The 24,790-nt window shown below is 43.6% G+C and overlaps 1 long non-coding RNA gene across 1 annotated transcript in view; it reads left to right on the forward strand.

Annotated features, from left to right (window-relative positions):
• Positions 1–2,460: 2,460 nt before the first annotated feature.
• Positions 2,461–24,790, forward strand: part of LOC126145572 (uncharacterized) — a 179,347-nt gene continuing 157,017 nt past the window's right edge. The window contains exon 1 of the long non-coding RNA XR_007529765.1: positions 2,461–2,535. This is a non-coding gene — a long non-coding RNA (uncharacterized LOC126145572). The remainder of the gene's footprint in view (positions 2,536–24,790) is intronic.

Below are 24,790 nucleotides of genomic sequence, written 5' to 3' on the forward strand. Positions count from 1 at the left end.
TCCTGCTGAAATGTAGGATGTCGCAGGGATCGAATGAAGGGTAGAGCTACGGGTCGTGCCATTCGTGCACCCAGGTTCGTTGTTGAGCACACCATCGCAGGGGCTCCTGTCTGTGATGCAGCGTCAAGGGTGGTAACTGCAGCCGTGGTCTCTGAGCTGATAGCCCATGCTGCTGCAAACGTCGTCGAACTGTTCGTGCAGATGGTTGTTGTCTTGAAACGTCTCCATCTGTTAGGGATCGAGACGTGGCTGCACGATACGTTACAGCCATGCGGATAAGATGCCTGTCATCTCGACTGCTAGTGGTACGAGGCCGTTGGGATCCAGCACGGCGTTCCGTATTACCCTCCTGAACCCACCGATTCGATATTCTGCTAACAGTCATTGTATCTCGACCAACACGAGCAGCAATGTCGCGACACGATAAACCGCAATCGCGATAGGCTACAATCCGACCTTTATCGAAGTCGGAAACGTGATGGTACACATTTATCCTCCTTGCACGAGGCATCACAACAACGTTTCACCAGGCAACGCCGGTCAACTGTTGTTTGTGTATGAGAAATCGGTTGGAAACTTTCCTCATGTCAGCACGTTGTAGGTGTCGCCACCGGCGCCAACCTTGTGTGAATGCTCTGGAAAGCTAATCATTTGCATATCACAGCATCTTCTTCCTGTCGGTTAAATTTCGCGTCTTCGTGGTGTAGCAATTTTAATGGCCAGTAGTGTATGTGGAACTACAGGGTCGAATCACTTTAACGTGTCCACTGTCTACGTTTGACGTCGACGCCGAATAACCAATCATAGACGGCAAGTGCCACCAGTAGTTGTGGAGGATATATAAAGTGTATCCGGGGGCTGTGATAAACAGTACAATCGTTGTAATGGAGCATAACATGAGCGTTGGTTTTCGGGCCAAAGGAGAAGCATTACCGAAACGGCTAACATCGTAAAGTGTTCGCTTGGCGCTATCAGTATACATCCATGGAAAAACGGCTCTATCCAAAACCGGCGCTAAGAGAACTGTTCTGTGCGGGATGTCATTGGTGAGTGACGGCTGCGGAGATGTGTACGGGCGAATAGACGAGCAACTTTTTAGCAACTAACCGCCCCGATGAACCGAGGGGCTACCAACAGTATCAACTCAACGGCCGTTCCGCGAACACTGCTGTGTATGGGCGTTCGTAGTAGTCGCCTGCTTCATGCTTCCATGCTGACTGCTGTTGGCAGGCGAGGAAGGGCAGTTAACGTGCCCATACTTCAACTGGATGCCAATTGAGGGTACAGGTGGCCATTTCAAATGAATCACGTCTTATGCTCGACTGGCGTGAAATGTCTGAAAGTAAATACTCTGCGGCCGGCCGGGGTGGCCGAGCGGTTATAGGCGCTACAATCCGGAACCGCGCGACCGCTACTGTCGCAGGTTCGAATCCTGCCTCGAGCATGGATGTGTGTGATGTCCTTAGGTTAGTTAGGTTTAAGTAGTTCTAAGTTCTAGGGGACTGATGACCATCGATGTTAAGTCCCATAGTGCTCAGAGCCATTTGAACCATTTTTAAAACGCCGCTTTCGCGACAGGGAACTGCGCCGGCCGGGATCGAGTGCGTCCGGCGGCTTAAAGACGAAGGCTGGTGCACCGGCCAGCCTGGACTTGTGTTTTAGGCGGTTTTCCACGTCCGACTAGGTTAATGCTGGGAAGTTACCCAAGTTCTGCCTCATTTATACGATATGCGAACAGTTCGAAAAACTTTCACTCGCTTTCTCATGAATCACACTACACGCAGACAATTGAGGTAAACATATATCGTACTAGGGGGTAACAGGGTGAGACACTAACCTGCCAAAATCGCTAGTAACACGCCGACCCTGCGCCGATGACAAGGGAAAAAATGACAAGGGATAGAAGATGATGAAGATGTGGTTCCAAACAGAGGAATGCAGGTGAATGATTATGGACATGTTTTGGAAAGAAATCTTAGAGCGTCTTATTTTAGCACACTTTTTAAATTTCACTTAATGTCTCTGGCCGTGAAAGATTGTTGTCACTTCCGGGTTAAAGAGTCGTAGAAAGGCCAGAGGATGAGAACAGGAAAAGAGAGTGAACGTGTCACGTGCTTCCCACGTGTCGGCGATGCCACTCTGCGTGGTGCGGGGGCCGATCCAACGCGTGCGCGCAGCCTCGAGTGCAGCTACCTTCCCGTCTCCAGGCGCTGCACCAAGGAAACGGCCCGAGAGCCGGAGCCGGCTGTGTGGAACGAAAGGTCAGGATCAATAGCGCCGGCCAGCTGAGCTGGCTCTGGCGCTGGCCACGGACCTCGCCTCCACAGCACGCCGCACCGCGCAAACGATGCGCCAGAGACCGCGAACTGGGTCAGCGACGCGAGCGCCGCCGGCAGCGCGCGGCAGCCGCCGCAACCGCGGCCGCCGCGGAGGCTCTGCGGCAAGGCGCGCGGCAGTTGTCAGCGGGCCGCCGACAGCTGACGGCGCACAGCAGCTCCGCTCCCCGGCCGCTCAGCGCTCGCTCCGCACGCGCAGGTGAGTACGCGAAAACCAACAGCTCCTCACGTAGCTGACAACTCTCAATACCTCTCTCTTTGCTTCCTGCTCTTACTCTGCAATGTGTATCTTATCAGTTCTTGCTCTATACATCTGCAGCAATAACAAACAACATTGTTGTACCTCTATGTGCCTATCATTTCATTTAGTAAATTACACATTGAAGTATGCATAGTAACCGGAGCCAAGTAACAGTTTTGTTTTGCGTTACCCATGACCATACTTCTGTCTTGTGAAACACTATTTTCTTATTTTCCTGTAATAGTGTAATATATGGCTTTTCACTATTTGACACCATAGACAAAGCATCAGGGACATGATTTCAGCATCAACGTTGATTCAGATCACAGTTTAAATTAACATTTTTCCCTGGCATGTCTAGCGAAGTATGCATGTTGCTGCAGTTTCGAAAAAATCTCTTCTCATTGTCTTCTTTTACCGCATTTATTTATTTGTTTATTTATTTACTGCCTACAACTTAGGGACAGACAAGTTACAAAATAATCTACGTATTTCTGACAGACAGAGCGATGGTTGATAGCACATAATAAATTTGTGTTATAATAGATAAACCACAATTGGCATTATTTAATGAGAAAGTGTTACATTTTACCGAACATCTCTTCTTGTAGTTTAAGCATTATAGTGTCTTGTTACATGAAAAAGAGTCCTTTTCTTGAGTAAGATAGTATAATTCGTACACATGTTTGTCAACACTTCATTAATACAACTGTAACTGCTCTTAAAAATGTAAATAGTTTCTCTAGGAGAGATACATTTTGCTCGGCCAATGTGGAAGATGTAGTGTGTAATACTATGATTTTCATTTTTGTTAACTAAGAATTTAGTGGATACGTATTGACACTGTCTCCTTTGGGGTGCGGCGAATGGACTTATTCATTACTGACGATAGCAAATAGATATTTTTTTTCTTTTTTTTTTCAATGAATCTCCTTGATTCAAACTGTGATATCGTTAACTGGAGACAGATTTTTCTCAGCTATGAATATTAATGACGATGAACAATGTTTTACAATGTTTCGAACGCTGGCATATTATTTGTAGCCAAAATTTTTGAAAGACTACGGTGACACATTTTCCATCCTTGCTGCTAATTTAGTTTGTTTTCTTCGTTATTCCGACAAGTGCTATTGCTTCCGTGATTGTAGTGTTACTTGACAGATTATTGTTATGGTAACGAAGTTTTTGATCTGTTTCTAATAACAATCACTTGTGCGGTTAGGGCAAAGTATTAATTGCGCCAATGATCGCTGGACTCTACTGGACATGAATAGGTTAACAGAGTATTAGGGTATTACACTGTTAATATTGACAGCTATTTTCCTCGGTCGCTACTCCAACGTTCTTTATCTTGTAGATAAGGATAACTTTTCTCTTCTTCTTAACAGAAAATTACAAGATTATCACTGTTGACTGGAAACTTATCAAATAAGTTTGATTCCAGTAGTGGCTATAAAGGAAACAACTGACACACTTAAAGCATAGGAGAAATAAATGATAAATCATAGTTCTGTACTTGTAAATAATGTATTTGTTGAGGTAAGCTGAAACACTACCTATCTCAAAAGTAAATATTTATTGACAATAAAATTTTTGTCTATAGAGCATTGAAGAATGCTAGGTGAAATATGTAGGTGAAGAAGATAATGGAAATCTGTGGAAAACTTAATAGTAAACCCTATGTGCTATCTTTTCAATAGCCCTCTTCGAGGACTTTCACTGCAAAGCCATGGAGCAAGGAACGCCGTATCTGTTGGAGCTATATTGCGTTCTTAATAGAAACTTGTGAAATCGTGGTGGAATGCCAAAGAATTACAGAAAAATATATGTAGAAGGTCCTAGCGTAACAACTTTAGCTGTGACTTCATCTCGTACACTGGAGAAGTAAAAACACTATTGAAAACACTCTGTAAGATTTTTAGTTATTATTTGCCGATAAGTCCATTAGGACTGCGCAAACTACTTAGTAGTGCGCATGTGCCTTCTTTTGTGCACATATTTCTTTCGTTCCCATTCTGTGGCCTTCCGTTCCCTATTTAGACCATCGTGTTCCAGTCTTCTCCTCTGGATTTTACTCTTGGCTAGCTTGTCATTTGTGAATTTCGAAGCTAAAGATGCTTAAGTTTTCGACATCTTCTGGTGTGGTTACTGAAGGATTTTGTTATTGAGCTGTCCATTCATTTCACTATCTCAATTTTTCCAAGACTACTATGGGTACTGCGAAACAAACATTCAGCTATAACAGAGGAGAGAAAGTTATTGTTATTTACAAGACCAACAGCATTAAGATGTTACTCCTTTTAAGTTGTTATTCACTTATTTCTGAGTAGAACGTTTACGGATTATGGTAAATATATGCTTCCATACTTGGACATTATGTGTAACACTTGCAATGATATTTGAATGTACGGTGATTGATACAGATCTGTCTGTATCCTCTCTCCAGTTTGTGATATAGGAAAGAAGTATTATACTACTCATTAGATACTCGTGATGTTGTAACGGATCTGATGACTTTAACATTTGAAGAGATTATCACTTCGAAAACTAGACGCAGTTACATTGTTATTTGAAGTAAATAAATTAGATTTTTTTCTCTGTGAAATTTTTTTCCCGCATCTATACGAAATATTGTAGTGGACTGACAGGCTTAATTAGCTCCGTAAAGGCAGCATGACACAAAGAGGCAGCATTCCAGTGCGTACCTCTCTGCAGGCGCTTCCCTCTCCTGAAAGCATACCTTACGTTTTTCTGCGATATTAAATTTTTTCGGAGAACACAGCAATTTAGTGCTCATCTTCTCAGACGTCTTTCCTCTCTGAGGATATTTCGCGTGGGCCATCTGCAAGACCGAAGCAGTCTTGTGAACGGGGTTAAAGGAAACGAGGTTGAAAATTCAAGTGCGTACCAGATACGTTCGAATTAGTGCAGGTCACTTGTAAAGCAGAACCAGTTTGAGTCGACACGTGCCCGGTTTCGTTCCTCCCGCTGCGCAGAACATTTCCGCATGCAGTTTCCCCGCGAGTTTGCGCAGGAGCACCGACCGCCTGTTTTTGCCTCTCGATGCAGCGAAAGGATTCTTCGGTAGGAAACTGTTTGCAGCTGGTCGGCTGCGGTGATGCTTGTCACGCGTAACGATACAGTTAAAGTGCGCAGAACAGTCGTGTTTTAATACGATGCAGGAAAGAGTTCGTTCGTAAACGTCGACTCACGCCAGACCTCACGGAACGTAACTAGAGAACGATTAACAAATGATAAATATCTGGAAGCAAGAAATGATTTAGCTGATTGAGACTTTCACTCTGCAGTTGAGTGTGCGCTGATATGAAACTTCCTGGCAGATTAAAACTGTGTGCCGGACCGAGACTCGAACTCGGGACCTTTGCCTTTCGCGGGCAAGTGCTCGCAGGAGAGCTTCTGTGAAGTTTGGAAAGTAGGAGACGAGGTACTGGCTGAAGTAAAGCTGAGAGGACGGGGTGTGAGTCGTGCTTGGGTAGCTCAGATGGTAGAGCACTTGCCCGCGAAAAGCAAAGGTCCCGAGTTCGAGTCTCGGTCCAGCACACAGTTTTAATCTGCCAGGAAGCTTAGATGATTTAGCTGTTGCAAAAAAAAAAAAAAAAAACAAGTCCATAAATAAATAGCTTTCACTCTGCATAAATAAAAAAATAAGCTCGCGGAACAATATTCAATAACAACAAAATTTTGACAGTGGAAAAGTAAGTTATACGGAAGGAGAAAAAAATAGTTTTTTGCTTCATTTGTTACTTACAAAGTACAGTGCATAACGTAAAGAAACGCACTGCGTATTGCTTTGTAAGTATTACTTCAAAAGTTTGTAGGTACTGCACTTGATCAAAAGTATCCGAACAGTTATTAGTGGACATGAATAGGGGCTGTATCCATCCTTCGCCTTATTACGGCTTGCACTCTGCTAGAGGTACTTTCAATGAGATATTTGAATATCTGTGGAAGAAAAAACTGACTCTGAGCACTATGGGACTTAGTATCTGAGGTCATCAGTCCCCTAGAACTTAGAAGTACTTAAACCTAACTAACCTAAGGACATCACACACATCCATGCCCGAGGCAGGATTCGAACCTGCGACCGTAGGAGTTGCGCGGGCCGGCCGCGGTGGTCTAGCGGTTCTAGGCGCTCAGTCCGGAACCGCGCGACTGCTACGGTCGCAGGTTTGAATCCTGCCTCGGGCATGGCTGTGTGTGATGTCCTTAGGTTAGTTAGGTTTAAGTAGTTCTAAGTTCTAGGGGACTGATGACCACAGATGTTAAGTTCCATAGTGCTCAGAGCCAGCAGTTGCGCGGTTCTGGACGGAAGCACCTAGAACCGCTAGGCCACAGCGGCCGGCTCTGTGGAAGAATGGCAATCCATTATTACACAAAAGCCGAAACCAGAGAAGATATTGATGTTGGACGATGGAGTCCATAGTGAAGATGACGTTCTAGCTTATCCTTGAGGTGTCCCATTGCGTTCAGGTCGGGACTCTGGGGAGGCGAGTCCATTTCAGGAACGTTATTGTCCACACAGATGCTGATTTATGGCAGGATGCAATGCCAGGCTGATACCATCATGTCTCCGATCTGTACCTCTACGGCGCACAGCAGGCAATGTTGTAAAATGTGTTCAGATGCATCTGTATTTAGCGTTTCTTAAGCGCAGTAAGGGGACCACACCCCAACCACGAAACAACGACCATACCATAACACGGCCTCCTACATACTTCCCTGTTCGCACTACGCATGATGGGAGGTAATATTCTCCAGGTATTCGTCAAACCCAAACCCTTCCATCAGTTTGCCACAGGATATAGAATGACCAAATTACTCGTCTTCATTTACCCACTGTCCAGCGATGGCGCACTTTACACCACCTCGAGCGTCACTTTGCAGTGGTTATAGATATGTGTGGCTTATGAGGAGTTGATGTATGGCTGTCCGCCATTCTTTTTAACTAACTATGCACAGTCATAGTGTTAGCTGGACTCCTGCTAGCACTTGGAATCTCACGAGTGATTTCTTCCTCTGATTTCGTGCGATTTTTTACAGCCATCCTCTTCAATGCTCGATGCTTCCTGTTCGTCAGTACACGAGGTCTATCTGGTCTTGATTTAGCTGTGGTTGTTCTTCCGCGTTTCAGCTTCACCAAAACGTCAGCAACAGTTGACTTAAACAGCGTTAGAAGGGTTGACATGTCCCTGATATTACTCAGGTGACATCCGATGACTAGCCCTCGTCCGAAGCTGTTGGGCTCTCCTGATCGACCTATTCTGTTGTTAGTGCTCCGCTACTCACCATAAAACGCTGACCGCCTATTATAATGACCGGTCTGCCACGCGTATCAGGTAGTGATCTATTCCGTACTACAATGGGGTGACAGGAGTCATAGGATAGCAATAAGCACATATACTAATGGCCAGTGAACTGGTGGAGCTGTCATTCGTTCTCCGGCGATCCATGTGATTATGTTTCCGACGTGATAATGGCCGCACGAGGGCAACTAACATACTTTGGACACTGAATAGTGGTTGGGGCATTCAGTTGCGGACTTCGTTAGGAAATTCAGTACTCAGAAATCCACAGTGTCAACAGTGTGCAGAGAATACCAAATTTCAGGCATCACCTCTGACCACGGACAAGGCAGTGGTCGACGGCGTTCACTTAATGTCCAACAGCAGCGGTGTTTGCGTAGAGTTGTTAGTGCTAACAGAAAAGCAACACTGCGTGAAATAACTGTAGAAATCAGTGTGGGACGTACGACGAATGTATCTATTAAGACAGCGTGGCGAAATTTGGCGTTAATGGGGTATGGAGATGACCGACGCGAGTGCCTTGGCTAACAGCACGACATCGCTTGCACCGTCTGTCCTGGGCTCGTGACGATACCCTCTGGAACCTAGACGCTCGGAAAACTTTGGCCTGGTCAGGTGAGTCCCGGTTTCAGTTGGAAAGACCTGATTGCTGGGTTCGAATGTGGCGCAGACCGCACGAAACCACGGACCCACATTGCCAATACGGCGCTGTGCAAGCTTGTGGTGGCTCCATAATGGAATGACTTGAGCTCTTTGGTCCAACTAGACATGTCATTGACTGTAAATGGTAATTTTCGGCTACTTGGAGGCCAAACCTGAATGAATTTTTTTATGAATGAGTATGTACTATGCCACTGGGCCAAAACTGTCCGCGATTGGTTGGAAGAACATTCTGGACAATTCAAGCGAATGATTTGACCATCCAGATTGCCCGACATGAGTCCCATCGTCAACAAAATTCTGGACCAGCAACATTTTCGCAGGTACGGGCGGGTATAGAGGCAGCAGCCAACGGCCTTGCTGCAGTGATAACACCGATTCCCGTCAGATCACCTATGTTAAGCGCTGTCGCGCTTGGCTAACACGTGGATGGGTGACCGTCTGGTATGGCGAACGCTGTAGGCAAGCGGGGTGCACTCAGTCCTTATGAAACCAATTGAGAATCTATTTGGCGGGGAGATCGGCTTCAGTAACGAAAACTGGCAACTGCCGGGAGAATGGTGCGTCGACCACATGTCCCTCCATACCCGCACCTAATGACGCCTGTGGACTGAGATTGATACGGCGGTCGGTCGGTACTGTTGGGCCTTCAAGGCCTGTTCGGACGGAGTTTAGTTTCACAGTTTCTTCAGGGTACTTCCAACGACATGAGTCCAAGGCATGTCGAGTAACTGCACTATATGGGGAAAAAGGAGGTACGACACGATTATTAAGAGATTTCCCAGGACTTTTGTCACCTCAGTGTACATAGGGGTGTCTGTATACTACTGATCAGATAGTGTATGTACATATTTTCTTGGGTAAATTAATGTTGTTTTGAAATGTTTTGATGTCATTATTGCTACTATTACCCTTTCCAGCAGTGTTTTCCATATAATTTTGTCATGAACATTCATTCTCAAATTTTCTTTCACCATTAATTAACTCTATCAGTCCTAGTTCCTTAATCCTTATTCTGACTTTCTGTGTCTCCGTTGGTATCTCAGAACCTCAATTTCACGGTTCGGTACTGGCTTGCGTCTCCATTTGACGATACTGTCCTGTTCTCTTCTGTTCCGTTAGCGCCCTGTGTGAATACATCTTAATGCTAATAGTGCCGATCCTCTTTGGCGGTATCTTTCACATTGCAGCGAGTCGTTGCACAAACCGCGCATCGAAACAGAGCCTCTTCGCTAAACTACCAGAGGAAGCAAAACATTAGTTTCCCATCTTAGGAAAAGATCAGACCATCCTGCATGCGTTCCCGTTCCCACCTCCTCTAGTCGCTGTCCGCTCAGCGCAAGTTTTTGAACATTTGTCAGCAGTATCTTTACTTACTATTATGCTCAGAAATTTCCCATCTTAGGAAAAGATCAAACCATCCTGCATGCTTTCCCGTCCCCACCTCCTCTAGTCGCTGTACGCTCAGCGCAAGTTTTTGAACATTTGTCAGCAGTATCTTTACTTACTATTATGCTCAGAAATTTCGAAAATTATTATTTTTGTTTGTATGGCCATATTCCGCGTAAGTGGTTATACAATAGTTAGTACTTTTTTTTCTTCCTTATACGCATTGCAGTTTAACAGTATTACACGAGACGCCTTTTGATTTTATTGACAAAGCATTTTCAGTGGTTGTTCTGTAGACATAAGTTTTAGTTCTTATACAGATGAAACAGCTGCTAAGTCACATTTACGTTCCACCAAGAGCTAATGGTGAACATTTTTCTCTACGAGTTTCGATCGAAACGGTCATCAGGCAACATGAGATTGATATAGCTGCCAATATTACATCACTGTTACTATGGCGTCGCTAAATATTATATAGCTTGCTTCAATGATTTTATATTAATTTTATGATGATCCTTTCCACTGAATTTAGTAGCGAGTAGGCTAAATGTTTCACCAACAACAGAAACAGATTCTCTTTCAATTTTTACCACCTGCGGGGCATCGCCTTGACAAAATAAAACAGTTTTGCTTATGAATGAGCTGTACAAGAAAGGAAACACGTAGAAAAAGTCATTGCGCCCAAGTAAGTAGTTTGCAACATTCCAACATCTAAAAATTAAATACTCTGATAGTGATTTTATCCATTGTAAATTGTTTTCTGAAAGCCTGCAACTGTGAAAACGGTTGGTTTGATTATAAATAACATTACTGCTACCAGTCATGAGTTTTCATTGTTCATATTTTACATGACGCGTTTCGGGAAATGATTCCCATTTTTATATATATTTTTTTGTACTACGCCATTTTTACGTAATACTTTCGATTTGTGAAGTTCTGATTTGTTTTGTTGACTGCAATATATAAAAAACGCGCAATTTTTATTTAGTTATCGATTTTTACAGGCAGTCAGGGGCGAAATTTCGATGAACTTATACTTACATTTTTCTTATGGTCCATTTGTGCAGAGTCTGTGCGACAAATTATGATAATGCGCAAAGGTATGTGGAGGAATTACACAGAGAATGTACAGAGTTGAATGACTCATCGAGACGTATCTGGTAGGCTCCTAGATACTGTTTCAGCTTGACGCTGAAGTTTCAAGTGCTGGTGGGACTTCTCTGTGTAACGCAAGGTACGCGCCACGCTAAACACAATTCGCTCTGGCCGGTTATGCAAGCCGCATAACAGCAGCGTTGTGCAGCTGGCCTTTCTACTGCTCTCGCATGTATGTAACACTTGTTTGGCACGTGTCGGTGATGGTGACGAAATTTTGAACTTTATGTAAACAACTATCACACATTTAATCATGAAACTTCAAAGTATTGCGCACCTCAGACTTTGCAGCGTATACTAAACGCGAGTGTCAGTCTATACTATTGCGCTAATCATCGGCATACAAATGACGAAACAGTTCGAAAGTGGCTGGCTTTATGAAATACGTTGTTAAATTTGAAATATTTCTTTCTGTCTAAACTGTTTTCTGCAATTTCATGTCCCATGTTCGATTTCCTCTATAATATCCATGGTGATCAGAAATAGTGTGAAAAGCTTATGAGGGTGTTGCAGGATAGGTAGTTGTTAAGAAAAATAACGATACTTATGCCGTTTCCGATTTAATTAGCACTGAAATTAGACAATAAGGCCATTGTGCGAGCAATTTCAAGCAGCTTTCTAGAGGCGGTGTCGCCAAACGTGTTCTTAGTTTGATTTCCTCAATCGGAACAAATGTAGCTTCTGCTCCCGTAGCTTAAATTTCTCACTTCCGAAAAAGGTACATTTTAATTCGGAATGAGCATTTCAACAAGTAGTAGCTCACCGGCCCACAGCTGTCTGTGTATTTCCTCATTTTACTGCTTGCAAGTGCTTAAGTTTGCGCTCGCAACGTCGCAGTGGTAATGAAATGGAAAACGGCACAACATATCGACTTTTTCCTTAACGTTATTTCTCAGTACAGCTTGCCCTGCAACACCTTTATAAGCTTTTCAGACTATTTATGACCACCATGTATAATGTTCACTGAAACTGCTAGAGTCAATTACTCATGCCCGTGGTATGAGTCCATAACTTATATGGGTCATAATTGACTATGAGCTACAGCTTAGTACTTTAATATCGTGTTTTGGGATTTCGTAACTGATTTCATCTTAATTAAATATAATTTCAGTCCTTAAATTAGTCAAATTATTAAAGCAAAGGAAAATAATTGACAGTTTTGTAGGAAATAGGATAAAAAGGAATGAAGTCAGGGGGACGAATGTTTGAAATGACTACGAAGCATGTATGACGTGGTTCCTATCGAATGCAGTGACACACTACTTCTTGCCTAGCCGGCGTTTAACTGTCTCACTGACGGCTTCTGACACTTCTGACGTCATTACAGTTACGTGACACGCTGTTTCATGAGCCGTAGGGCACTTCCTACGAGTTATCAGCTGTCTCTGACTCACTTGCTGACAAGTAACCGATCTGATCAATAAATACGGACTATACCTTGAATGAACTAGAATCACGTGTGTTTGAGATACTGATACAAAAATTCATTGATAGTTACGCTGTTTTTATCGTGATTCCTAACAGAGGTCTCTAACGCACGCCTGAGCGGTTCTGCTCGATTTGGTGATAAGCGTGTTCGCTTCCTGGTGATAGATGTTTTCACTGTCAGTACCTGGCCGGCGAGGAGAGGAGAGGTGGTGGCATGTGAATTTTCTGATCACCAGTCTTAGCGCCAATGTCTTGAATTAAATTCGAGAAGCTGTGTCTCATGTAGTGAGGGCATGAGACGCTGTTGAAAGTGATCCGTACGTCGGATGGGGAGGTTAAGCTTGGCCACCTCCTTCATGCTATTCGCAAGTAGTAGGGTGTATTACAGTACCAGATTTCACCATCTACTTTTGTTCGTCGTCGTCGTCGTCGTCATCGTCATCATCACCAAGAACATACAACACAAATGTAACATTACACTGTACGCGCATCCATTACACTAGTCTACATGCGAGAAATACACAACTCTCACTTATCTGCAAGGAAGGGGACGTTGTGTGCCGGGGTATAGCATCTGTTCCGACAGGCGACTGAACAAACTCCGCGAAGTTCCCCAATCGACAATACCATTCGACATTTATCAGTACACTGTATCATAGGACGCTACTTTATTTCCGCACACTTCCACCAGTTCAGCATGGATTATTGCACCGCTGTTCCCGTTCAAATGTTGAAACGAACTGTCGCTCGATAATGCAACACGCCAAGTTGGATTTGTTTCCTCTTAACTACTTGCGTGCGACGGTTCTGTGGCGCGGCAATTTCGTGTGTACCAGATTGCAGATACGTACCTACAAATGAAAACAAAATCACGTAATTTTCTTTATTACAGGTGATAATTAAAACTTGATCGATGTCCATCGCGTGCAGGAGAGCTTCTGTGAGGTTTATTTAATTAACATTTACATCTGCATAACTACTCTACGATTCAAAATTAAGTGCCTGGTACAGGGTTCTTTTAACTAGCTTCAGGCTATTCCTCTATCGTTCTCATCTCGAAAAGTCCTTGGGAAAAATGGACACCTAAAACTTCTCGTGAAGGCTCCGATTTCTGTTGTTTTATCGCGATAGTCGTTCGTCCCTCTGTAGATGGGAATTAGCAAAATGTTTTCACATTCAAGAGAGAAAGTTTATGACTGGCACTTGGTGAAAAGATCTCGCCTCAGTGACAAAGGCCTTTATTTTAATGATTGCCACCCCAAGTCGCTTATCATATTCGTGACACTCTCTCCTCTATTTCGTGATAGTAAAAAATGAGCTGCCCTGTTTGGACCTTTTTCGGTGTCCTCCGCCTTAGTAAGGATCCCAAACGGCACAGCAGTACTGTAGCAGAGGACGAACAAGCTTAGTGCAGGCAGTACTTGAGATTCTCTGTCGGTAGTACTCATTACTTCGTCCGAATAAAGAGCTAGTTGTGTTTCACAAGAGTGATATTTTGTGAATTCGTGCTGACTGTGTGTCAGTAGACCGTTACCTTGGAGATGATTCGTAATATTCGAACACAGTAATTGTTCTAAAACCCTACTGCCAGTCGATGTTAGTGATATGAATCTGTGATTAAGCGGATTACGCCTGTTTCCTTCCTTGAGTACTGCTGTGACATCTGCAACTTTCGAATGTTTTGGTACGGATCTTTCGCCGAGCAAGCGACTGTATATTATTGTCAAGTATGGGGCTTATTGTGTAGTTGGTACGCTATGTGGAACGCCAGATTTGCCTTTAATATATATATATATATATATATATATATATATATATATATATATATATGTGTGTGTGTGTGTGTGTGTAAGAGAGAGAGAGAGAGAGAGAGAGAGAGAAGAGAGAGCGATACTTGCAGAAATAAAGGTGTGAACGCGGGAATTCGTTCCGTCATCGATAGCTCATTAAGTACAAGCAGCGTCCGTGAAAACATAGGTTCCGAGTTTCAGTCGAAGTACGGAACACAGTTGTAAGGTAAATTCTAATGTGTCTAATGAAAATTTAAGCTTATTCATCAGTACCTTTGTGGATACTGCTAACTTAGACTTTTCGAGTACGCTGTTGGTTATTCAAAAAACTATTTCAGCGTCAGAATTTCGTGGAACTCGCCCTTTTAAGATTCATTCGCACCAACACAAACAACACGTCTTTTTACTATTCCTAGTTAATAAATGTTTCCGGGAAGAGTGGTCATTAGCCGCAGCGCAGCACAGAATGGCTACCTCAACTGAGACGTTAAGCCGTGTTCTGCCAGCAGGCCTGCAGAATGCGGAGTATCGCTGGGCTACGCGTGCCAAATGGCGTGCACTCACCAAGCGGCATGAATGAGCCCGCGGAAGAGGGAGTGTTGCGACACGAGCCCTTTGTATCCTGCCTGTATTATGCCTTCCGTAAGAGTCGCCCCGCTGTGGGAGATAGCCTACAAGCGGTGTGAACCGCCACCCATTGGTACGCAGTCGCCGGCTTTCACCAGGGGAAAGCGCCGTGTTTCCGCGAGGCGTTTCAAAAGATTGTTTCTGCCGGTGCCGAGCGTCAGCTTATCTAGAAACATGCAGACTTCATCACAATTCGCGCCATGTCGAAGGAAACGTGATCCTTTAGTTGTAACGAATAAACAAACACCGTGTGGATCACAAGTTTTATTTACTGACTACCGGTTTCAATCTACAAAGTGAGGTTTGTGAGCTGGTGACCGACTGTGCTTTACGGCAGCAGACCTGAAGGTGATTTGCAACCAGACTGAAGTTAAAAAAATTGTGATCCATACTGTGTTTGTTTATTGATACAGAGTTCAATAAAGGGATTTAATAATGATTAAAGCCATTTGGTTTTGACATAATGAGTTTTTTATAACATACACTCCTGGAAATGGAAAAAAGAACACATTGACACCGGTGTGTCAGACCCACCATACTTGCTCCGGACACTGCGAGAGGGCTGTACAAGCAATGATCACACGCACGGCACAGCGGACACACCAGGAACCGCGGTGTTGGCCGTCGAATGACGCTAGCTGCGCAGCATTTGTGCACCGCCGCCGTCAGTGTCAGCCAGTTTGCCGTGGCATACGGAGCTCCATCGCAGTCTTTAACACTGGTAGCATGCCGCGACAGCGTGGACGTGAACCGTATGTGCAGTTGACGGACTTTGAGCGAGGGCGTATAGTGGGCATGCGGGAGGCCGGGTGGACGTACCGCCGAATTGCTCAACACGTGGGGCGTGAGGTCTCCACAGTACATCGATGTTGTCGCCAGTGGTCGGCGGAAGGTGCACGTGCCCGTCGACCTGGGACCGGGCCGCAGCGACGCACGGATGCACGCCAAGACCGTAGGATCCTACGCAGTGCCGTAGGGGACCGCACCGCCACTTCCCAGCAAATTAGGGACACTGTTGCTCCTGGGGTATCGGCGAGGACCATTCGCAACCGTCTCCATGAAGCTGGGCTACGGTCCCGCACACCGTTAGGCCGTCTTCCGCTCACGCCCCAACATCGTGCAGCCCGCCTCCAGTGGTGTCGCGACAGGCGTGAATGGAGGGACGAATGGAGACGTGTCGTCTTCAGCGATGAGAGTCGCTTCTGCCTTGGTGCCAATGATGGTCGTATGCGTGTTTGGCGCCGTGCAGGTGAGCGCCACAATCAGGACTGCATACGACCGAGGCACACAGGGCCAACACCCGGCATCATGGTGTGGGGAGCGATCTCCTACACTGGCCGTACACCACTGGTGATCGTCGAGGGGACACTGAATAGTGCACGGTACATCCAAACCGTCATCGAACCCATCGTTCTACCATTGCTAGACCGGCAAGGGAACTTGCTGTTCCAACAGGACAATGCACGTCCGCATGTATCCCGTGCCACCCAACGTGCTCTAGAAGGTGTAAGTCAACTACCCTGGCCAGCAAGATCTCCGGATCTGTCCCCCATTGAGCATGTTTGGGACTGGATGAAGCGTCGTCTCACGCGGTCTGCACGTCCAGCACGAACGCTGGTCCAACTGAGGCGCCAGGTGGAAATGGCATGGCAAGCCGTTCCACAGGACTACATCCAGCATCTCTACGATCGTCTCCATGGGAGAATAGCAGCCTGCATTGCTGCGAAAGGTGGATATATACTGTACTAGTGCCGACATTGTGCATGCTCTGTTGCCTGTGTCTATGTGCCTGTGGTTCTGTCAGTGTGATCATGTGATGTATCTGACCCCAGGAATGTGTCAATAAAGTTTCCCCTTCCTGGGACAATGAATTCACGGTGTTCTTATTTCAATTTCCAGGAGTGTATATACAGCCTACCATTTGATCAAAAGTATTCCAACACCTACTAGTGGACATTAATATCAGGTATTTCCTTACTTCGTCTTTAAGATGCCTTGAACTCTGCTAGTGATATTTTAAGTGAGGTTTCTGAATATCTGTGGAGAAACGGTAGCTCATTCTTTCTCAAGAGCCGAAACCAGAGAAGGCAGTGATGTTGGAAGCTACTGTCTGGAGCAGACTCGATGTTGCAACTCATCCCAGGTCGAGACTGAAGGCAGACCCTCAATTTCAGGAATGTTATTCTCCACAAAGCATTGTCTCACGGATGCTGCTGTATGACAAGGTGCATTATCATGCTCGTAGTCGTTATCTCCGAAGTGTTCATATACTGTACGCACTATACAGTGCTGCAAAATCCTTCATATTTAATGTTTATGAGACCATAACCTATCCAGGAAAAATATCCCTATTTTGTAACACAATCTCCTCTGTAATACACTGTTTCCACTTACTATGGTTCCAGGTAACGTTTTCCAGAAATTCCCCAAACCCAAACCATTCCATCGAATTTCCACAGGATCTAGCGTGATCATGACTCCAAAGCACTCGTTTTCAGTCATCCACTGTCCAATGGCGTCGTTTTCTACACGACTTCAGGCGTTGCTTAGTGCTGATTACACGTATGTGTGGCTTCTGAGGAGCAACTTAACCATTTCTTACCATTGCTTTTAACTCTCGTCGCACAGTGATTTCTCGTTGGTTCCAGTGAGCTACATGTTCATCAATGCTCGGCGGTTCCTGTCCGTTACTACACGAGGTTTGCCTCGTCTTTGTTTAGTTACCGTTTTCCTTCTGTTTCCGCTTCAGAATCACATCACCAACAGTCGATTTGGCAGCTTTAGAATGGCTGAAATGTCCCTGATGGATCTCTTACTGAGGTGGCATCCAATGGATAGTCCACGTTCCAAGTCCCCGAGCTCTCATTACTGACGCATTCTGCTGTTACCACTTATTTACTGATAACACAATACTTCCCGGCTCCTTTTATAATAGCGGGTCTGGACATCGTGAGGTGCAGTGTCGAGCTTAGCGTTACATACGTGTGTTCGGGTACTTCTGCTCATACAGTGTACAATTCAGATGCACGTTATCAAGAACATACCATGGGTGCTCAAAGTGATGTCTACTGCCAGAGGAGCCTAGAGCACAGTATGAGAAAAGTGCCCTGTAAAACTCCACATCTGTGGACTTAATTATCACATAACGGGTACTAAATTATTAAACTTTCATTCCACTTACAACTGATACACATCTCCAATACCAGTGTGATTTTGTCGCAAAGGAGCACGAACACACTCTTTATTCATTGTGGTAAGGAATGACACTGTCTCCGAATGTCATCTTGAGAAATTTCTTGGAATGCCTGATAGACAGTAGCAGCTGAAGTTTACTGTCTTGAGGCAGGTATGGAATCATCATCATCATCATCATCATCATCATTTAAGACTGATTATGCCTTTCAGCGTTCAGTCTGGAGCATAGCCCCCCCTTATACAGTTCCTCCATGATCCCCTATTCAGTGCTAACATTGGTGCCTCTTCTGATGTTAAACCTATTACTTCAAAATCATTCTTAACCGAATCCAGGTACCTTCTCCTCGGTCTGCCCCGACTCCTCCTACCCTCTACTGCCGGTATGGAAGTATACATTATATCTGTGGTTGACAAAACAGTCAAAAATTAATACGTTTGTGGTGTGAACTACATCTGTCGCATGCACATGTATTATCCTCTTGGAAGATGTCATTTAATAGCCTGGCCGTGAAGGATGTGACAAGCATTATCATTTTTTGTGCATCTTTTGTTCCATTAGATTTCGGGTTTGCAGTCGCGTAAATTCCGCTTATTCTTCTAATACTTCGGTTGCATATCGCTCAGCCATCTTCAGAGATCCTTGAAGGTGGCTGAACAATATACAGCCGGAATCTTAAAAGGAGAAGCGGTAATAATGCAACTGCAGTATCCCTGAAGATGGCTGAACGATATGACTGGAATATTAAAAGAAGAAGCGTAAACTATGCGGCTGCGCACCCGAAATTTACCATTTTTTCCCGTGAGCATTCAACCTCCGTTCAATAATTACTAACTAAGTCATGTTTCCATGTGAAATAGCTCTCTGTAGCACGATTCTAGGGGTTAAGAAGGTTCACGTCTCGAGAATCACTGAAAAGTGTGACCTTTCGCCAGGTAATCCACGCACACGTTGGGGTCGGTCAGACGAGACGCTACACTTTGAACACCAAAAAAATATCGCCCAATGCTGCACATGACCTGGGATTTTACCGGGCAAGCCTCTGCTGTCGGAGGTACAGTGTCATTGGTAAACGACGCATGAAAAATCTCAACCTAGTTTTTAATAATTTGTTCCCGATGGTTCATAGTGACAACCTGCTTGCAACCTCTGTCTGAATATCGGTTGTTCACGTCATCTATGTTCATAGGAGCCAGTCCAACAATCTTCTGATCTTCTCATATTGTAATCCAGGAAGGACTCGTCCCTCCTCATCTTGGTCTATTGTTGTCCTGAGTGCATCTCTTCGCCATTGATTCTGCAATCATTGCTCTACAGCCAGTTGTTTAGGCGATATGTCAGTATTTGCTCCTATGTCCCTTATGCCAACGATTCTACCTTGCTCACAGTCCGAAAATGGTGGTTAAGCCGTACGTACAGCAACCATAAAAAAGTGTCAAAATTCTTGACCTAGAGGAATGGCATTACTCTCTGCTGAAAATAAGCTCTCATAAGGGTAAAGATTTTAATCTACTTGTTTCAAGACGTGGAAATATAGGAATATCTGTGTGATACGTTCGGTCATGGGGCTCATGGTATAAAACTTCGCGTTTTCTTCAGTTTATAAATACAAAAGTTCTTAAATCCAACGTCATTATAGGTCATGTCAGACGGAGACCTATTCGTGTTGAAAGATATGGACTAGTAAGGAAAAGTGACCAAGATCTGGCGGTGTAAATATCTTAACTTCACAACAGCAACCAGCGGAGATCACGTATAGCGTGATTCAGCTGTCCTTACCTATGGATTTTATGCAACCCGCAACCCGCAACTTCTTCAAAACCACAACTTTTATATTCTCTCGCTCACTATGCGCAAACTATTAGTCCAACAGAAAGAAATGAACATGACCTTTTTACAGGAAATTTAATATAGTTAAATTTATGACTGGGATACGTTATCGCTCGAGGCCACGGTTTTCAAGTTATTCAAGACAAAGGCATTTGAATTTTTGTACGTTTTTCTTGAGTAATTCGAAAACTACGGCCTCTAACGAAAACGTATCCCAGTACAAAATTTAGCTACGATAAATTTACTGCTAAAAGGTTACGGAAAGTTGAAAAAGAGACAGAGGGAGAGAGAAGTGATATGTACGTGCGTATGATAAATCCCTTCCTTCAAAAATGTTTCTCTTCTTCATACCTCCTTTGTGTCACCACAGATGAAGTGTCACTGATTTAATTTGTACGAAGACTGCAGTACATGTGAAGTGCCTATTTGCTTCCTCCGCCCTAAGAAGAATGCATAAGTTCTAGTATATGTTCATCAACCTGCTGTCTTCTATAGTTGTTGTTCCCTGCGCAGAAAACAGCATGTAGGTCGCGAATCCAGAATCCTGAGACCGTAAGAAACTCTTAGAGAGGAACTGTTGTTTTGGAAATAATTACATTTTGTTTATACGGGACGCCACTCCCTTTTTTTTCTGCACACGAAAAACTGCACAATTACGTTCCTTTTTAGACCCACAAATAAATTTTCCATTCTTCAACAAAATAATTAACTGTGTATTTCTATAATTACAATCACACTGTTCTCAAGTAGGCATTGCATGTTAAGTCTTAACTGATACCGTGGCGGACAACATGTCCGTCCTCCGAGACTTCCGAACGAGCTCTGATCCTACAGCCGAAGCACTTCGCCCGCCATCCAAGTTCGGCGCGATAAGAAGATCACCGATTTGCTTCGTCTGCCTTTTCGTTTTTAGTTGTTTATTATTCTGCTGGTTATTAATACTTGTGAAGCAATGGAAGTATAGTGCGCTATTGAGAGATTCTTTAATTTGAAAGTTAGGTAAATATGCAGTTTAGTTAACCTACTCTTAATAATAGAAGATTACCATTTTGGCGCCCAACTTCCGAATGCAGCAGTCAATCGCGGAGAAGGACCACAATTTAGGCGGTCTTTCTCACGATACCCGTACCGAATAAACCATCTGTCATCGGTACCTCACACCACATTACGTCATCTCTTAATTGCTGCCTTCTAAACTGCTCTAAAGAGAGCTTATTGTTGCCGGATATGATGGCTGCAAAGCCAGAAATATTACAAAGTTAGGTTTATTTTTTCTGTAGGACTAATAGTTTGCGCATATTGAGTAAGAGAATATGGAACTCTTGCTTATGGGATTTAAAGGTGTTGTGGTTTGCACAAAATCCATACGTAGGGACACCTGAATTACCCTGTATACAGGAATGGTCTGTATTCATTCGAAGCAAAACAATATAGTAATCATCGGCTCTAAAATGCTTACCTTAAGAACTATGAGCACTTCATCTTTGATGCTGTAAAGCAAAACTTTCTATTTCAAGCTCTTTGGTTTTCATATCATGGGGGGATGTTACATGGACCAAAGCAAGATAAAACTGCCTAGTAAACATGTACTTCAAAACACATTTCTTAAGCGCTATGAGCAATTCCTCAATAGAAGAGAAGTATTTCACAATAACATATCTCTTAAGAGCAATGATTGCTAGACATTTATTTCTTGGTATGGTCTATACTATCACCTCTCAAAATGTGGAAAGCGAAGAACTTGCAGTAGGAGAGACTTGTTTCACGGTCTCTAAGCTGAAGAAGTGCTCGCAACTTTACTTGACCTATTTGCTTCGAATGATGGTTCCTGTCACATCCATGAATACTGACCGTTCTTCCTGGGGCACCCTGTATATTGTTTGATGTAAATCCACTAAACAAAAGCTACGCTAAAAACGGTATGTTTCGACACGTTAGTAACAAGACACGTCTCTATGATTTGCCCATGATAATGAAATGAAATAATGTACTGAAAGGGGGAAATTATGTAATGCTTGGATATAAAAGGGACGTCGCGCAATTCAGTAACTAACTTTGATTCTACTTTCCTCATAACTTTTCATTTACCGATATTTGGGAATAAATTACAAAGCTTTTCGCCAGTAAACGAGTATAAATTATTAACGGTTTTACGCCAAAGCCGATTACGAAATAATTAATTCTGTTTCCGTAGCGATGGTCTTCGGTGATTGGTATTTATGTTGCGGATTACCAAAAATCTGGCAGAGAGAAAATATGAGGCGGATATCATTTTCGTCGGAAATGTTTTAACTTTCCCCGATTTGGAACAAAAAAATATTTTTCCAGAGCCAACAGCAAAGTGCTGAGCGTGATTCCCGATCGCAAGTACTGGTCACGTCGGTTTTCATATAAAACATTTCCCGCGGATCAGCCAGTCTAGTAAAAGTGAACAGATTGAATAGCTCCCAAGAAATATTTTGCTAATCGAGAGAACATTTTTACAGTGGGTGCGAGAGGCCTCCCGAGTTGCCTAAATAGTAGAAGTATTCCCTTAATTATTCGAGAAATTGGCGATCAGCAATCTGTGGCAGAACTATTACTCACTCTCGCTTTGTTGAAGGCGATTAAAGCTAACCTCTACGAGCATACGGAAGACGGAAAAGTTTCAGTGCCATAAGCAAACTGTAATTTGTCGCTTTCATTGGTTATCTGAAATTAACCTCACACTGGTTACACGAGCTGCCGCGTTGCCAACCGGTGAGCGGTTGTGATTACAGTTTATAAGAGATACATGCAGATACCAAACGAAAAAAAGAATGGCACATAGAAAAAATAAGAACAAATAAAAAAGTCAGTACGATGATGAAAGTAACGTGGCAAAATATTAGAAATAAAAAGATGGCCAGGAGCTAGCACGGCTCGCGATGTGAGCGTTCCATACAAAATTATGTATAAAGACAGTTCATCCATCCCGAGAATGTAGAAAATCGATGATTTCTGCCTGTTATCGACATAGGTACTGACAAGATATCGATCCCGGTAATTCCAAGACTTTCAAGAACGTTTTAATTTTAGTTTGAAATCGGATAACTAATGACAAAAGAATTATTTTTCCATGTCACATAATTAAAAATTAATAAAATTCGGATTTTACCCCTTATCTGCACTGTGAAACCTTGCTTCTTGCGAAATTTCATGATTTTAAGTCAACGGCCAGTACCGTATAGTTTTCTATGTGTGAGTGTTCGAGTATTAAAATGTATGACCTAAATGGCCGTATCTTTTGATGGTTTTGACTCAGACGGCTTAATTTTCTTACAACTCCAAAGGACCGTGGACCTTACTATGTCCTTGAGTAACAGCGATGTTAATAGTTGGACAGGCAGACAGGCACACAGACAAACGAACAACAAATTGTTCCTATAAGCGTTCCGTTTTTACCGATAGATGTACAGATCCCTAAAATTACATTTGAACCAATTTATTGAATGAACTTAACAAAGTCAATTTGATAGAAATAAAAATTTAAAATCATGTGACGAGATTCGAACCTCCAACCTTCTGCACTCTGGAAATGTACCTTCACCATTACGTCCGTCACCGTTCTGTGCTACACTGTTATACTGACGACTTCCCAGAATCAGCTGCAAAGATGATTCGCTGCCTGCAAAAAGTTCAGCCTCGCGTTCGAAGCTTACGTAATATAGTGTTCGAAATTAGTAAAAAGGCACGTCCTTATTCGTGGAAAAACATGTTTGTTTTCGTCTTTGGTAATGCCCATATTTCTCCCGTACTGTTTACAACAAAAGAAAACTAAATACATTCTCCAAAATGTAGTCTGGAATTATCCCCCAGGCCATGTCTCTGCAGTATCCTTTCTTCCAGGAGTGCTAGTTCTGCAAGTTTCGCAAGAGAGCTTCTGTGAAGTTTGGAAGGTAGGAGACGGGGTACTGGCGAAAATGAAGCTGTGAGGACGGGTTTTGAGTTGTGCTTGGGTAGCTCAGGTGGTAGAGCACTTGCCAGCGAAAGGCAAAGGTCCCGAGCTCGAGTCTCGATCGGGCACACTGTTTTAATCTGCCAGGAAGTTTCAAAATATTTTCTTATTTTACCATCAGAATTAGATCGAGTACTTAAAAATTGAGAAAAGGGGGTCTTTTGTGTAGCAAGAGGCAGAAGTTGATATAAAGGCGTGTCCGCTAGATGTCGCGCACAGTGATGAATGTCAACAGTTCGCTACAGCTACAGTTTGGAGGTGTGTCTGCCAACGTCGGACAACAGTTATTGTGATATTGGCACTTGGAAAGCCTCTATTGGTTGAAGAACAGGCAAGTATTAAGGTGTACAGAAAATGGGCCTGTCTAATCGCCACATTCCTAAGAAATCAGGGCTTTCCTGTTGTATTATTGATAATTTCGTCAGATTGGGTGCATAGAATGGCAAATGTGATCGGACACTAAAATTATTAGTATCATAACGCGTCTGATCCTGCGTAAAGCAAAAGTTAACAGTTTATATTTCATTCAAATCGTGGTTGAGATGCAGTTATCGGTCTCTTCCAGACGCGTGAAACGAATCCTGGCTCAAGACGTGAATCTGGCATTCAAGAAACGGCTCCATCAGCCACCTTTAAACAATGCGCATAAGGAGACTCGACTGAAGTTTGCGGATGAAAATATGTCATGGACAGTATAATGGAACAAAGTAATTTTCAGTGATGAGCAGAGAAGTTTAATTCGGATGGACGAGATTGTCTTCACTATTACTGGCATGATCTCCGTTCAGAACAACACGTTCGGATCAGTAGAAACTTTCGCGGTGTCAGCGTTATGATCTGG

The sequence above is a fragment of the Schistocerca cancellata genome, chromosome 2 (genome assembly GCF_023864275.1).
Source record: "Schistocerca cancellata isolate TAMUIC-IGC-003103 chromosome 2, iqSchCanc2.1, whole genome shotgun sequence".
In the NCBI taxonomy this organism is placed as follows: domain Eukaryota; kingdom Metazoa; phylum Arthropoda; class Insecta; order Orthoptera; family Acrididae; genus Schistocerca; species Schistocerca cancellata.